The following is a 16,012-nucleotide window of genomic DNA, read 5'->3' on the forward strand; positions in this document are numbered from 1 at the left end:
TCCCCAAACTTTTTCCTGTGAGGGCCACATAACTTTTCCCTTCTCTGATGGGGGCCGGTGTCAGTTTGTAACAGAAAAAGTGTGACGATTGTAGGGGAGCTTAAAAAATTATTGTTTTCCAGAAAGCCACACAACCAAATAACCCTTTCCAGGTTCTTTACAGAAAAAAGTCAGGAAACAAATAATAACACTATTAATGAAATAAATAATAACTAAATAACCCTCTCTGAGTTCTTCACAGAAAAAAACAGGGAATAAATAACACTATTTATGAAATAAATAAGAACTAAATAACTCTCTCTCTGGGTTCTTCATAGAAAAAAAGCCATGGAACATTAACTTTCTGTTGTGCCATGCACAATTGTGGAGTATGGAATATATTCTTATGCTTTTTGTTAGTCAATTAGTTTATTTAGTGTAGTCACTAGGATAGAATTTTGCATGACCTAGCGGAAATTTCCGTCCGTGACACCTATGAGTTGGGGGCGCGTCATCTACCATGACACACCCATTTCTTTGTTCACAGTTTCCCGCCTAAAGTTTGTACCTATGTCACATGACCTTTGTCAATAAAACTGGTCGACCTGTTGGGGGGATGCAGGGAGTTCAAACTGGCCAGGCTGGAGGATAGACGCATCTCCTGGCGCTGGCTGCTCTGACTCCCTCCTTCAGCTGAAGCTAGATAAAACTCATCATGGCCGACTCTGTGTGCTTCCTCTAATTCGAAGTTATTGAATGTTTATCGATTAGATCCAACATTTTCTGGTGCCGAAACCCGGGAGATTCATTTCTGAATTTTCGGACCGCGGTGGACTGAAGGCCGAGAATCCCTGACGTCAGATACTCTTACTTTGAAAGAGAGGGCATTTTGGTCGATCGCGGCCCGTTTGAAGAACGAACCCCCATCGGAAAAGAGGAGGCACAAGAGACGGTAAGGGGCTGTTTAAAATTAATGTGTAGAACAAATATGGCGAAAATCCCGTTTTTCATTCATGGAATAGTCAAGAAAAACGCTCCAAAAGTGGGAGATAAATTGTGCATACTGTTGTGAAGTACGTATGTCGGAAAAAAGGAAAATAGATACGTAAAGTATGCAACGGACGTACATTTAGTCGGTCTGGCCAACTAAATGTCGATCCAAGAGGTGGGCTGGTGACGCGGCTTAACCTAGCGTGGACAGAAAGGATGAGGAGCTGCTTTAGCTGGTGTCTTTCCTCAAGAAACTTTCTATCTTCATGGAGAACAAGAATGATATGTTTTTCACAAGTTCATGTACTAGTCACACATTTCAAGATTGGGGCCCTCCCTATGAACATCATTGAACATGAGCTCAAGAGGTACGACCTTTGGCAAGATGAACTAAGAGGAAGGCCTATGAGGAATTCTCAGAGAACCAAAATCTGAAGGAACATGAGAATTCCCTTAAAAAGTCTGCCTGCTTTTGAATCTTGCTGAAGTCACACAGAACAAAGGAAGAAAATGGCCAAAAAATGTGGAGCCAGGCAAGAAGCCCACTTTACGGCCAGCCCCCCTTCACAGATGCGGACACCCCTCACCCGACAAGCACACCCGGTGCAAACAAAAAGAGGGGGGTCGCCCATAGCGCTTACTGCTCCTTTCACACCTGGAGCCAGGAGAGAGGAACCACAGCACGCAAGTGCCACTGCAGATATGAACCTAAATCACCTGGGTCTGATTGTCTCCCCACAGAGAGACAGAGAGATGTAGAGAGAGAGACAGAGAGTTGACAGTGTTGTAATATATTAGTGACAAATTATGGGTCCTTTATTAAACACTGAAATTTATATTAGGAAATGCCTAGTGAAAGGTTATTTTCCCTAAATTTTAATTCTGTTAACAATGAGCTACAGAAAATGGTTCTTATTTTAAACAAAAACCGCCTTCTTGGAGCGGATATGAATTCAATAGGAATTCATAGCGCAAATTAGCTATCATCATAGCTATTTTAGCAATATGAGAGTGATTTGCGATTTAGACTTAAGTATTAAGAATCATCCAAATTATTAATGATATCAAACATGAAGACAATGCAGAAATGGCATTGATCCAAATTATTAGGTAAATTATACCTGGCAAGTTTAGATAAAATAATTAATTTAGGATAGGCATGATTTCCCTGAGATGGATTAAAGTATCATACATGTTCAGTGCACGGGATATGTATCTTGTTTTGCCCATCAGCAGATGAAATATGCTTTAGCGTGAGTCATATTAATGACAATGAGGTATCTCGGATTGCATTAGCATCAAACAATTGATGTCAACCAAATGACGTTAACCTATTTCTTTTGAGAATGATTAGGCTGATAGGACGGCAAAATGGAGGTGAGCTGCCAAGACGCCCAGACGTGGGATGGCGCTCTTCACCAGTGATGAAAAAATTGCAGACCACCGATGTCTGAAAATGAGTGTGAGCGTGAATGGTTGTTTGTCTTTTTGTGTTTTTGATTGGCCGACCACCGAGATATGATCAATCGGTTAGGTATCAAGGTGGAAAATGATTTAGCAAATTGGAATCGATTTCGGAATTCGCCAATAAGCCCTTTTCAGGGATGGCAGCAACAAATTATGGGAAAAATATTTCGTCAAATGAAAATTTTAATGGAAAAAGCAGCAGTTCTCCAAATGTGAAACTTGAAGTGGAGAAACAAATCTCATATGCGAAATTTGGGAGCACTGGGAAAAACAAAAAACAAAGACAGTGCATGATATGAAATTCCAAAGTATTATAGTGATAATGGCATCCAAATTGTGGTAACAGAATAATTGACTGAATTGACAAAAGGTTCCATATTTCGTTATGAAATCAATGCGCCTACATAACGAGGTCAATCGGAGAACAAAATATGGAAATCCAGTTTAGTGGCATGTACCAAACGCCATTATTCACTACACGATTGGAACTGGATGATGAGGCTAATCTGGCTATCTGCATAAAAGAAAAAACTTTAAAAGAACACATTGAATTTGGGTTAGCAGAAGGAGACTGTGCTTCCCAACAGAAAACAGACTGGACCAACGGCGGTCCCGGGAGCCTGGGTGCTCAACACAAGTGTTCCTGACCAACCAGCAGACATGAAAATAGCGGGATCCACCTTGCCACTGTAAGAAGGTTCTCTCAGTTGAAACGTTTGAGGAGACAGGTAAGATAAACTTTTTGACGTGATCAGACGTAATGGAAATCACTCCAATATTGATTGGAAAGATTATTGCTCGAGGAGCAATGCGATAAACCATAAGGAACTTTTTATATTGGTTTTATTGTCTCCACAAAAAAAGATGAAAGCGTTTCAATTGAGACCAAACCTTCTTACAGATTTTTAAAGTAAACAATTAGAAAGAAAATGAATAGAAATGTAACTAGATTTTAATTTTATGCCTGACTATTGAGAAATATTGGGATCAGTTCAAGAGCTTTGCTTCCAAGTCACTGAGTGGCTTTGGTCTTCTTGCTTTTGCTCTTCTTGTCTTTCTTCTTCAAGCCATCGATGTGCGCTCGCAGGAGGTTGGAGTAAGCCATTTGAAACTTGATGACTTCTTTGGTGGTGATCACTGTGCTAATTTTCTTCTTGCCATCAGAGGCTCTGAGAAGACATTTATTGTCTGCGGGCTCGAAGGACTCCAAGTGGCCAAGATGACCTCAGGCCCAAACGAGGCCAATGTCCAAAAGAGTGCGGGACTGGTAGAGCAAACAAATGGTACGATAAAACCAAGGCTTAAGAAAACCATGGAAGAGATAAAGAAGCCATGGCCAGAACGCCTAACACTGGTCAAAACGTATATGAAGATAGTACCAACTAGCTCGAGATTAACACCTTTTGAGATAGTTCTTGGAAGACCATTCCAACTTCCTCTAGGGGAAGGTGAACCATGACAAGAGACTAAGGGTGAGGCAGATCTACTTACAGACTGGATGGTAAAATGTTTGGAGAAACTTGTCCAAAGAACATGTAAGCTGCCGTGATCCTTTTGTCTATCTTGCAGGAGGTGGTGAAGCCAGGTGACTGGATCCTGATCCGAGTCATAAAAAGGAAGTCCTGGTTCTCTCCACGATGGGAAGACCCATTCGTGGCCCAACTCACCAACCTCCACAGCAGCAAAGATCGCTGAAAAGTCAAAGTCGATTCACCAACCTCAGGTCAAGGTAGTTCGAGACACAGGTGACTCTGAGTAGACTGTAAGTCGGACGGTGTCAAAACCCTTGTCCGTGAAAAACTCATCTGACGTCTACTCACCTGCCACGAGCACCCCTCACTTAACCTTGAGCTCCCATAGACTTTGCACCTCTACACAGAAGCCGCAGTGAAAGCTGTTGCCACCCACATCACAGTGACTGGACTGTCAGTGACTGGACTGTCAGTGACAGCCTGGGCGCGTCTGAACGCCCTGCCCACAGAGACTTGAGTTGGAAAACAAGATGGTGACATACTCCTATCACAGAGGAGAGTGAAGTGGTATGGAAAGAAGAATCTGGAGAACTACTATGGAGAAGATGTGTGGTATAATTTCATGGTGTTCCAGAAGAAACTGATTGTTGTGAATGAAAGTTATGTGTGTAGCCGTATACCCATTTCCACAGGTATCCCGACAACCTGAATTCACTGGGTCTAGACGCCACACTTAAATCTGCAGTGGTGCAGATGAGATGCATTCCTTTTTAAGGGGAGTGAGCATAACAGTAAGAGATAAGAGATCAAAATCAGTGCAAAATCAGTGCAATTCAAACCACGTGATGCAATCTTGGGTAGTGATGTTCCTGGTGACCATAAGTTGTGGTCCGCCCCCCAGAAAATCATACGGTTGCTACTTTCCCAACTTGGGGTGGATAAAGTTATGCTTCGTGTAAAGACATTGAACTGTTACATGAGTGTTTATTAACCAAACTGTCAAATCCCTTAGGGATGTTGCGGGACGGAGGATGGAGGTGTGTGTGCCATGATGGGAGAACACTGCTGCACCTTCATCCCAGATGAAACCAGTCTCAATTCTGTTTAAATTTGCAACTCCCTCACTTGCGATTTAGTTACTGTTCTGTATTTTTTCTGTGTGTAATCCCCTGTATGAAAGTTATGATTCGAAATACTATCCAGCACACGCTGGTAGCTTACAGTGACATAGGGTATCACCATACTGGAGATTCTTGCGCTCTTTCGAAGTGTGACGAGTCTCAGTTTGTCGAGCCGTCCGGGTAATTGTACTTGTCTTGACTTAAAAAATTGTGTTCGCTCATTAAGAGGGACGCAGAGGAATTTTTCTCGAATGACGCTAAATACCTCGAGTTTTTCGCCTCTGCCTTGACAAGTGATTTTATTATGTTCCATACCCTGTTGAAAGTAACTCTTGATGATATTTGTATTCTAGAGCCTGGAGGGGAGGGATATAAATTGATGTCTAATGAAAATTATTTCAAAGTAACTACAGGGGGGAAATGTGGAGTATGGAATATATTCTTATGCTTTTTGTTAGTCAATTAGTTTATTTAGTGTAGTCACTAGGATAGAATTTTGCATGACCTAGCGGAAATTTCCATCCGTGACACCTATGAGTTGGGGGCGCGTCATATACCATGACACACCCATTTCTTTGTTCACAGTTTCCCGCCTAAAGTTTGTACCTATGTCACATGACCTTTGTCAATAAAACTGGTTGACCTGTTGAGGGGATGCAGGGAGTTCAAACTGGCCAGGCTGGAGGATAGCATCTCCTGGCGCTGGCTGCTCTGACTCCCTCCTTCAGCTGAAGCTAGATAAAACTCATCATGGCCGACTCTGTGTGCTTCCTCTAATTCGAAGTTATTGAATGTTTATCGATTAGATCCAACAACAATCTTAACAGATAAAAGTTCAGCTCAGTTGTCAGAGCAGAATCTCTCTGACACATGAGCAGTCTCTTAAAGTTCTTGTGTTTCTTCCTTATAATCCTTTTGTTCCAATAGGCTTGTAGACACCGCTGTTTGCAGCTCTCTCATCAACTTCCCTGTGAAAACCACAAAGGAAGCAGGTTGAGAAACTGAACTAAGTGAAACCGCACCTACACAGCACAATACATTTCACTACCAGTATGGTTGTAAAGATGGATTTTATCCCAGTAGATTTTATTATGATTATATTTGTTTATGCTCAGAATGACTCATTCAAGTCAGAAAAGTGAGCTTACCTATGTATGTTCATCAGTGTGAACTGTGGGCATGCATCTGGCTGGTGAGAAGTTGAATATCAGGTTCCATTCTAGTTACAGTAAGTCTCAAGCACTGATGCAAATGGTCATCTGTCAATCTTGATCTCATCGGAGTTTTCAGCAGTTTCATGCGAGAAAAGGTTTTCTCGCAGATATACGTGCTGCCAAAAACTGAGGACATTTTCATTGCGTGTTTTTTGATGTTTGGATATGTGTCGTTTGGGAGGGAGGCATAGAAGTCAATGAGACTGTTGAGCTTGATGCGTCTTTCAGAACATCACAGTTCTGTAACTCAGCCAACTCAAACTGATATGAAGCCTGGGCTTCATCAATGTCGGCAACAAAGGGGTTCTGAAAAAGACGGATTTCTTTTGCATGAACATGTAGTTCAGTGAATCGCACACCGAACTCCGCCTTCAGCATTTCCAGTGCTTCCAACGACAGTCTCCGCCAGTTACTGACGAGTGTACTGCCCCCTGGTGTTCTCCTGGTACAATATGTGGATGACCTCTTGCTGGCTGCTCCATTTGAAACCTGTTGCCTTGAAGCCACCTGGTCTTTGCTTTCTCATTTGGCCTCTGTTGGTTTGAAGTGTTCCAAATCCAAGCTTCGAAGTACAACCACATGTTTCCTTTCTCGGTCACCCGATTTCACACCACGGGACTGGGATGTCGCCCTCTCACAAAGATGATATTCTCCATCATCCTAAACCAACAAATGTCAAATCTATGCTGGCTTTTCTTGGCCTTTGCAACTACTCCAGACATCATGTTCCTGATTTTTCTGAATTGCTGCAGCTTTTGCAATTCCCAATTACAGCTGAATGTTCTATCTTGATGTGTCTGAAAAGGTCAGCAGTGTTTCTGCAGCCCTTTATCAGAAGGGGGAAGGAGGAGGTTGACAGGTTTGTCTGTATGCATCCACTCCATTAGAAAAATATGAACAGAGACATCCAATTTGTGCTTTTATCGCATCTGCCCTAGCTAGAGTGATTCAGAAAACATCTCACATTGTTCTTCATCACCTGCTGACTATGCCAACATCACACAGTACAGTCCAATACGTCACAAGTCAAGCTTTCACCATGACTGGAGGAAGACAGAGAAAAATTGAATAAATTTTAACACAACCACATATTCTCTTTACTCATGAAGGGGTGAACATGGCTGAAGGTCTACTTGAAGGAGAACTGCATTGTTGTGTAGAAAGAACTACGAAAGAAAACTCACTCCGAACCGAACTCTACGAGACACCTTTTGACAACCCTCACTTGATTCTTTTTACAGACAGATGCTGCTTCAAAGGCAATGATGGCCTACAATCTGGATTTGCTGTAACCCGATCCACAGAAACAGGTTTTGAAGAAGTCCAGGCAGAAAGAATTTCAGGATCTCAGTAAACGCAAAGAGCTGAAATATTGGCATTGCCAGCAGCCCTCAGATTGGCAGAAAACCAGTCAGTAAACATTTACACAGACTCAGCGTATGCACACATGACAATTCATGTAACATTAAAAGAATGGCAACGAAACTATTTCTAAACTGCAACCGGTATACCCATTAAACATCAAGACGACATTCTCAAATTGCGAGATGCTTTAATGCTCCCAACAGCGGTGGCAGTCATAAAGTGCAAAGGTCACTCTCGAACTAATGACTTTATGTCGGCAGGAAATAAATCAGCAGATCGAATGGTAAAAAACGTGGCGGGGTACCGACCAACACTACAACTAACTGGGGACAGGTCCCTTCTTTCTTGAAGGAAAAGGGGACACGTGGTTTCACATCTCGTCTACACGACCCGCCAGATCTGCCTCAGGCTCAGCTATCTTTCCACCTGAGGACAACCAAAAAAACACATCTTCTCCGATGCCGGCTGGCACTCATTGATAACATCATTTGACAAAGGTTGATTTCACAGTATACGGGCAGAATAATCCCGGTGAATCAACCTGGGGTCTAACCCCAAGGCCCCTGAAGAAGCCGACTGCGCCACAGCTCTACTCAACCCAGAGGAAAAGCAACAAGATCTTTGGCCATCATCTTAATGGTCGTTATCCTGATGAGGCCAGAAGGCGCTGCGGAAACAGCCGTAGAATGTCCCACCCCGACCGATAAAGGAGAATACCTAATGATTCCAGGAAACTCTCAAGTCATGTTTGAATTCAATGCATGCAATTTTTACCCTTGTTCTTGGGCTCCTAATTATCAATATTATCTGTCCTCAGTATCTTGGTCATATTATACTACCGTAGCATACTCTAGGTTTGATTGGAAAATTTCCTGTGCCTCCCATCCCCACCCTATCGAATGTGAACAAATTGCTAAGTGCCTCAATTTGATACGAGTGGGCCCACTTGATCCAGGTCATGCTCCTTTTAGTTTGACGGTACATCTTCGATCACTAAATATCTAAATACTACAACTCCGTACACCGGCTCACCTCAATTCCCCACCGCCTTAGGTTGTATAGATTTCTTACTAACCCCATATCCTTCAAATGTAGACTTTACTCTTATTCCCGTTTGTCAGAGGCCAGTGTTACACCCTGCATTCGATCTTGACACACAGGGGGAAATAATCAGAACAGTGAGATGTTGTTGTTAGTTCAATCCAACTTTTACTGTAATGATTCAGCACACCTCCCGTGCCTCAAGCTATTTGCTAAGACATCAATAATTGAATACCTATCTTCTTTAACATGCCCCACACTTACCATGTGGATCCAAGGATCAACAATCGAACACCGATACACACATTCAATCCAAACTCGTCATAGCTTCTTTACATGCAATCGTTAATAAATCAAACACTCTAGCATGTCACACTAATAAATCAAACACTCTAGTATGTCACACTAATAGATCAAACACTCTAGTATGTCACACCAGCGCAATTAGTTGAAGGTCAAAGTAAGGGAGTCCGCGTCCAGTTTACTCAAGATATATCTACAGCAGATGTCCTGGGGGTAGCGTTGGGGATAAATTCAATTGGTAGCAATTCATGGATGGAAAGAGCAGCATCAGCCAGTGCAGTGTACCCTGAAGCCGATTGTCTAGTGTGTATGGTAGCACACCCTGTTATGTTCTTAATATCCCTCCCTTGGATACACCTGCAAACATGTCATGCATTCTCCCAGTCATGTCTAGAGACATTCCACCTGAGCCGTGTACCGAATGGGATACTATTCATTCTTTGTTTCCAGCAACTGCCCCAATACCGATTTTCTGTTTCTTTTTATTACATGTATCTTATGTATCTTCTTATTACAAAGTTTCTCTGAATGCTACCTGTTTTAATAAAGATTCATCCACTCTCCCACATCAAACTAAAGTTGGAATGATTCCCCAACAACACTGCCGGACTCTTCTGGTGACTACTAGGTCTGATGGATCGGAAGCCTTGACTCGTGATCGGGCGGACATGTGGTGGTATTGTGGTGGAGTTACCTTGTTTAATGTCCTCCCTTCTTATTGGACAGGTCAATGCGCTCTGGTGTCTGCTATTTGTCCAATCTTCACTCCACTAGGCATTCATACTAATCTCCTAAAAGTACCACAACAAACTGTAGCAACCCGTCACCGCCGCTATATTAGCAACCCTAATCACCCATTCTTTAATTCCCCAATTTATATGGATGCTATAGGCATACCCCGTGGTGTTCCGGATGAATACAAACTTATTAATCAAATAGCCACAGGATTTGAGAACCTTCCCTTGATCTCTGCCATTTTTCCTGTCACCCCCAATAAAACGTGGACCGCATTAATTATTTACCAGACGCTGTTGGTTATAATAACCAACAGCGTCTGGCTAATTACACCAGGGATGGCTTTGAAGCTGTCCGTGAACAATTGGCTGCCACCTCTTTGATAACTCTCTAGAACAACATGGCGGTGGACATGATCCTCGCATAACGGGGAGGTATTTGCTCCATGTTTGGTGATCAATGTTGTACAATGATTCCCAATAACACAGCCCCTGATGGATCTCTGACCGTCACCTTGAAAAAGTTGCAGTCCTTGTCTGTTGAGATGAAATCCCACTCAGGGATTAACACCTCTATGTGGGATAATGCTTTTAATGTCTTTGGCAAATACAAAGCCTTGATTACTATGGCCCTTATCTCCACTGCTATTTTTTCTGCTATTTTAATTTTGTATGGTTGTTGTTGTATTCCTTTTATCCAATCCCTACATCAGCGTTTAATTACTACCACCATTGAGAAAAAGGATATTAATGATCCTCCCCTTACTAGTCCCATGCACCATATGCCATCTTCTTCAGACGATAATGCCGCTGGTGTCTTTCTTTAATTTTATTTCAGGTGTCAGACTCTTTCGAGTCCGAAAGGGGGATTGAAGTGGGTCTCATTGAAATGTGTATTTTGCCCATTTACCATCATGACTCCATAAGTTTCAAGCTTCTCCTTAGTAGAGCTCTGTCCTGTAGCCAGATGTGTCCTTGAAGACTTGCAACATTGTTATCTTCTATTTGCCGGTTCATAACAAATAGCTCACTGTATGAAGTAGGGGAAAATCCCATCCCTGTTCGGTTTTGGTACCACCCTCTTGAGAGAATAAAGGTGAATGTATGTTGTCTGTCTCGGCGCATTTGTGGACGACAGCCTTGCCTGTGGTTCACCTGTGCCCAGAATATTCTGTAATAAAATCTTCAAAGTCACTGTTCATCGCTTCCAGCTGTTACGATTGCGCCGCGTCGTCGTGGCACGATCGGGAATGGATTCGGACCCAGGCACAGGGAAGTAGGATCTGACGAGGTATTAGCTTCAAAGCAACATCTTTAATAACTCAGAAGGGATCTTACAACACAACGAGGACTTGTGAAACGAAAGCGATACCAAACAGGAAACAGGAGAACGAGAGGTATCGAGGAGAAACGTAGCGTGGCTGCATGGCTACTGAATCCACGCAGTGACTTCCAGGAACATTCAGGAATTGTGCAGGAGCCTGCAGGAACGATCCGACAATGATAATAGAACTAATTGGTGTTTAAATACTAACTCAGGAAGTCATCAACAGATTGATGCCAGCTGCTCTACCTCTACGGCAGGCCAGAAGGGACAAAATGGGGCGCTCCTGACACCAGCCTGTATTTGGACAACCAACATCTTCCACATCCGAAATTAATCGAAACCGAGAAGGAAGACAGAGTGCTCTTCCTTCAACAACATCCTGCATCACCTAATTCAGGGGTCCCCAAACTTTCCTGTGAGGACGACATAACTTTTCCCTTCTATGATGTGGGGCCAGAGTCAGTTTGTAACAGGAAAAGTGTGACGATTGCAGGAGTGCCTAAATGTAAAAATGTATTGTTTTCCAGAAAGCCACAATCAAATAACCCTTACTGGATTCTTCACAGAATAAAAGTCAGAAAATAAATAACACTATTTATGAAATAAATAACCAAATAAAACTGTGTTCTTCACAGAATAAAAGTCCATGGAACATAAACTTTCTATTGTGCCATGCAGTCTTAACAGGTCCAAGTTCAGCTTAGTTGTCAGAGCAGAATCTCTTACTAAATGACTCATGAGCAGTCTCTCAAAGTTCTTGTGCTCCTTCCTTACAATCGTTTTGTAGGTTCCAGTAGGCTTGTAGACATCACTGTTTGCAGCTCCCTTTCTCATCAACTTCCCTGTGAAAACCACAAAGCAAGAAGTCTGAGAAACTGAACTAAGTGATACAGCACCTACACAGAACAATCAGTACCACTACCAGTTTGGTTGTGGAGATAGATTTTATCCCAGTAGATTTTATTATGATTATATTCGTGACCGGATGATTCGCCTAAAGACGTTTCGCCGACGGACGTTTGACAGACGGACAGGTCGCCGAATGGACGTTCCACCGAACGTTCATTCAGCCGAACGGCGAATCATCCGAGTACCATTATATTTGTTTATACTCAGAATGTCATTCAAGTCAGAAAAGAGAGTTTACCTTTGCATGTTCATCAGTGTGAACTGTGGGCCTGCTTCTGGCTGGTGAGAAGTTGAATGTCAGGTTCCATTCTAGTCACTGCCTGTCTCAAACAATGATGCAGATGTTTGTAATAACTTTGCAGTTTATATAACTGTTAATATATCCATAACAGCAATAGACGGCGAAGCCCAGATTAACACACGTGTAGCTCTTTATTGCCACTATCCAACAACAACACACACACACAAACCGGACACACAACACTACTACGTCCGGGTTACGCTGTGCTACCCCACGGCTCCAGGTGGCGTGGTTAAACACTTCCATAACCCGAGGCAACTATCATTATCAATATATTACACTCCTCCCCCTTTAACTATGAAGTTCCTATTTAGACTTAGCACTCAACTCCAACAATTATCTTTGCCTCATTAACTTTTTATAATTTTACTTCTCAACTTGTAGCTAAATTATTACTGCTAACACAACCATTAGACTCAATATTCCAGTCTTTGACATTTCAATCTCAGGAACTCTTTTCACATTTTTGTATGAACAGGAACTCTTTTCACATTTTAGGAACGACGTTCCTCACAACTGACCGATCACAAATTCAGTCGCTTCGGAGGTGCTCTATCTCTCACTGGGTACCTGCGCCCACACACCTCTGGGGAACTGACTGCTCGGTTGTCAGGTGTAACTGTCTTGTCACAGGCCACTGAGCCTGGCGAAGATGTTACACGTGTCTCTTCAGGTGAGTACGGGCTACCACCTACTGCTCCAGGTGTGCCTTCCCCCCCCCCCCATCTGCGTGAACCACCACAGGGTACTTGTTTGTGATGTCCAGCTGCTCATCCGGAAGCTCCAATGTCTCTGGTCTGGACGGTTGGTTGTACAGCAGATGATCAATGTGGATCGAGCGTCGGCTCACACCATTCCACACCAGGTAGGTGACTGGTCCGAGTCTCTTTTCCACTGTTCCTTTTGTCCACCTCTCCTTCCCTCCACGGAAATTCCGGATCAGAACTGAGTCACCCTCAGACAGATGTCTCAGCTTGGAGGTGGTTCTATCATGATAGTGTTTCTGCTTCTCTTGTTTTGCTTCCACCACTCGAGCGAGATCTGGTTTCAGTAAGCTGAACCTGGTCCTGATTTGACGTTTTAAAAACAGTTCCGCTGGTGCACATCCTGTAACAGTGTGCGGTGTACTCCTGTATGCTATCAGGAAGTTAGCTAGCCTGTGCTGCATAGTTATTGTGACCTTTTGTTTCTTCTCCTCGAGTACTTGTTTCAGCAGTGATGCTTTCACTGTCTGAACTGCTCGCTCTGCCGCTCCATTGGAAGCGGGATGGTAAGCTGGTACCAAAGTTTGTTTTATTCCGTTGCTCAGCAGGAATGTCTTGTACTCCTGCGAAGTGAATTGAGGTCCGTTGTCAGAAACAATCTCCTCAGGAAGCCCGTAGGAAGCAAAAATATTCCGCAACGCCTCAATCATTTTGGTTGCTGTGGTTGTTGCCATGGCGATGACCTCCAGCCATTTTGAATGACTGTCCACTAGTACTAAAAAGTGGTGTTGGTCTTTCTCTGCAAAGTCAATATGTATTCTCTGCCAAACTCTAGTCGGCCATTTCCAGACGTGTAGAGGTGCGGTTGCAGGTAGTTTCCTCACACTCTGACAGGCGTCACATTGTTGTACTGTATGTTCTATGTCACTGTCCAACTGCGGCCACCACAAATAGCTCCTGGCCAAGGCCTTCATCCTGCACCCTCCCGGGTGTCCTAGGTGAAGATCATGCAGTAGTCGCTCTCGGTGTGCTGGTGGAATGATAACTCGAATTCCCCACAATATGCAACCTTGTTCCACCGACAGTTCATTTTTCCTGAAAAAGTATGGTTTCAGTCTCTCGTCCTTGTTTTGACTTGGCCATCCAGACCGAGTCAGCTCCAGTACTTTGCATAGGACTGGGTCCCTGAGAGTGCTCTGTGCAATCTCTGTAGCTTGCACGGGAAGCTCATCTACTACTGAGAAATAGAAGATGCTGTTTTCCTCCGCTGTGTTATCCTTTTCCTTCCCCGGCAGTCTAGATAACGCATCTGCATTGGCATTTTCTGCTGACGTTCTGTACTCTATACTGTAGTCATAAGCCATCAGTCTCAGCGCCCAGCGCTGCATTCGCAGAGCAGCTAAAGTGGGAATTTCAGACTTGGGTCCCAAAATAGCAAGAAGGGGCTTGTGGTCAGTTATTAAACTGAACTTTCGGCCATATAAATATTTATGAAATTTAGTCACGCCAAAAATTATGGCCAAAGCCTCTTTCTCTATCTGACTATATTTGCTTTCTGCCTCTGTCAATGTACGCGATGCAAATGCGATCGGTTTCTCATCTCCATTTTCCATTATGTGAGATATGACAGCCCCGATTCCATAAGGGGATGCATCGGAAGCTAATCTCAGGGGTTTCTTGGTGTCATAGTGCACTACTACTGAGCTTTTTACTAACTGTTCTTTTGCATCTTTGAATGCTGCTGCACATTTAGTAGTCCATTGCCAATCAACTTCCTTCTTCAGTAGTTGATGTAGCGGCTGCAGCACCGTCGACAGGTCTTTCATGAACCGACCATAATAGTTTAATAGTCCTAGAAAAGACCGTAGCTCTGTGACGTTTGTAGGCTGGGGTGCATTAACGATGGCTGCCACTTTTGTCGCAGTGGGGTGCAGTCCCTCCTTATCTATCAGATGCCCCAGGTATTCTACTTTCTCCTGCATGAAATCACATTTTGCTCTTTTCACTCTTACCCCGTAGCTCTCCAGGCGGCTCAGTACCTCCTCCAGATTCCTCAGGTGTTCAGCTCTTGTCTTTCCTGTGACCAAAATGTCGTCTAAAAAACAGGTGACATGCTCCAAGCCTTGGAGTATCTGGTCCATCACATTCTGAAATATGGAAGGAGCACTGGACACTCCGTATGAAAGTCTATGATACACATACAGTCCTTTGTGAGTATTTATTGTCAAATACTTTTCTGAGTCTTTTCCTAACTCCAGCTGTTGGTAAGCCTGTGACAAGTCTAACTTGCTGAAAAGAATGCCTCCAGCTAGGGTGGCAAAAGGGTCTTCAACGTTTGGTAGTGGATAGGTCTCCTCTTCCACACTTTGATTTACTTTGACCTTATAGTCTCCACAGATACGAATTGACTTGTCTGCTTTGGGTACCACTACTATGGGCGCGGCCCACTGACTATGTTCTTTCTTTGAGATAATGCCAGCTTTCTCTAGGCGATTTAACTCAGTCTCAACTGCATTCTTTAATGCATATGGCACTGGTCTGGCCTTCCTGAAGATTGGTTTGGTATTTGGCTTTACTGTAATGTTGGCCTTAAAATTTCGAATAGTGCCCAACTCCTCAGCAAACACTGCTTTGTGTCTCTGCAACACTGTATCCACATCTGCGTCGTTACCGCCCCTTGCTGGTATAACTGAGAAGATGCGTGCCCAGTCCAGTTTGAAGTTTTGGAGCCAGTTACGGCCAAGTAGGGCTGGTCTGTCACCTTTTACGATCACTAATGGTAACTCCCCACCCTGGGTCCCATATTTTACCTTGGCCGTCACTTGTCCCATCAAAGGAATGTTCTCTCCGGAAAAAGTTGACAGCTGCACTTTACTTACTTCCAAAGGTAGATGAGAGAGATGCTTCTGATACACAATTTCCGAAACCAGTGTTACAGCCGCTCCTGTGTCCAGTTGCATCTCGAGAGGAGTTCCTTCTAATATGACCTGTACTGTCATTTCCTTCCTCCAATTCCCGACAGCATTTGTGGGATACACGGCATTCAAGCGATATGACTCCCACAGTTCATCATCCGCACTTCCTG

This window comes from Stigmatopora argus, chromosome 23 (assembly GCF_051989625.1).
Source record: "Stigmatopora argus isolate UIUO_Sarg chromosome 23, RoL_Sarg_1.0, whole genome shotgun sequence".
Classification (NCBI taxonomy): Eukaryota; Metazoa; Chordata; class Actinopteri; order Syngnathiformes; family Syngnathidae; genus Stigmatopora; species Stigmatopora argus.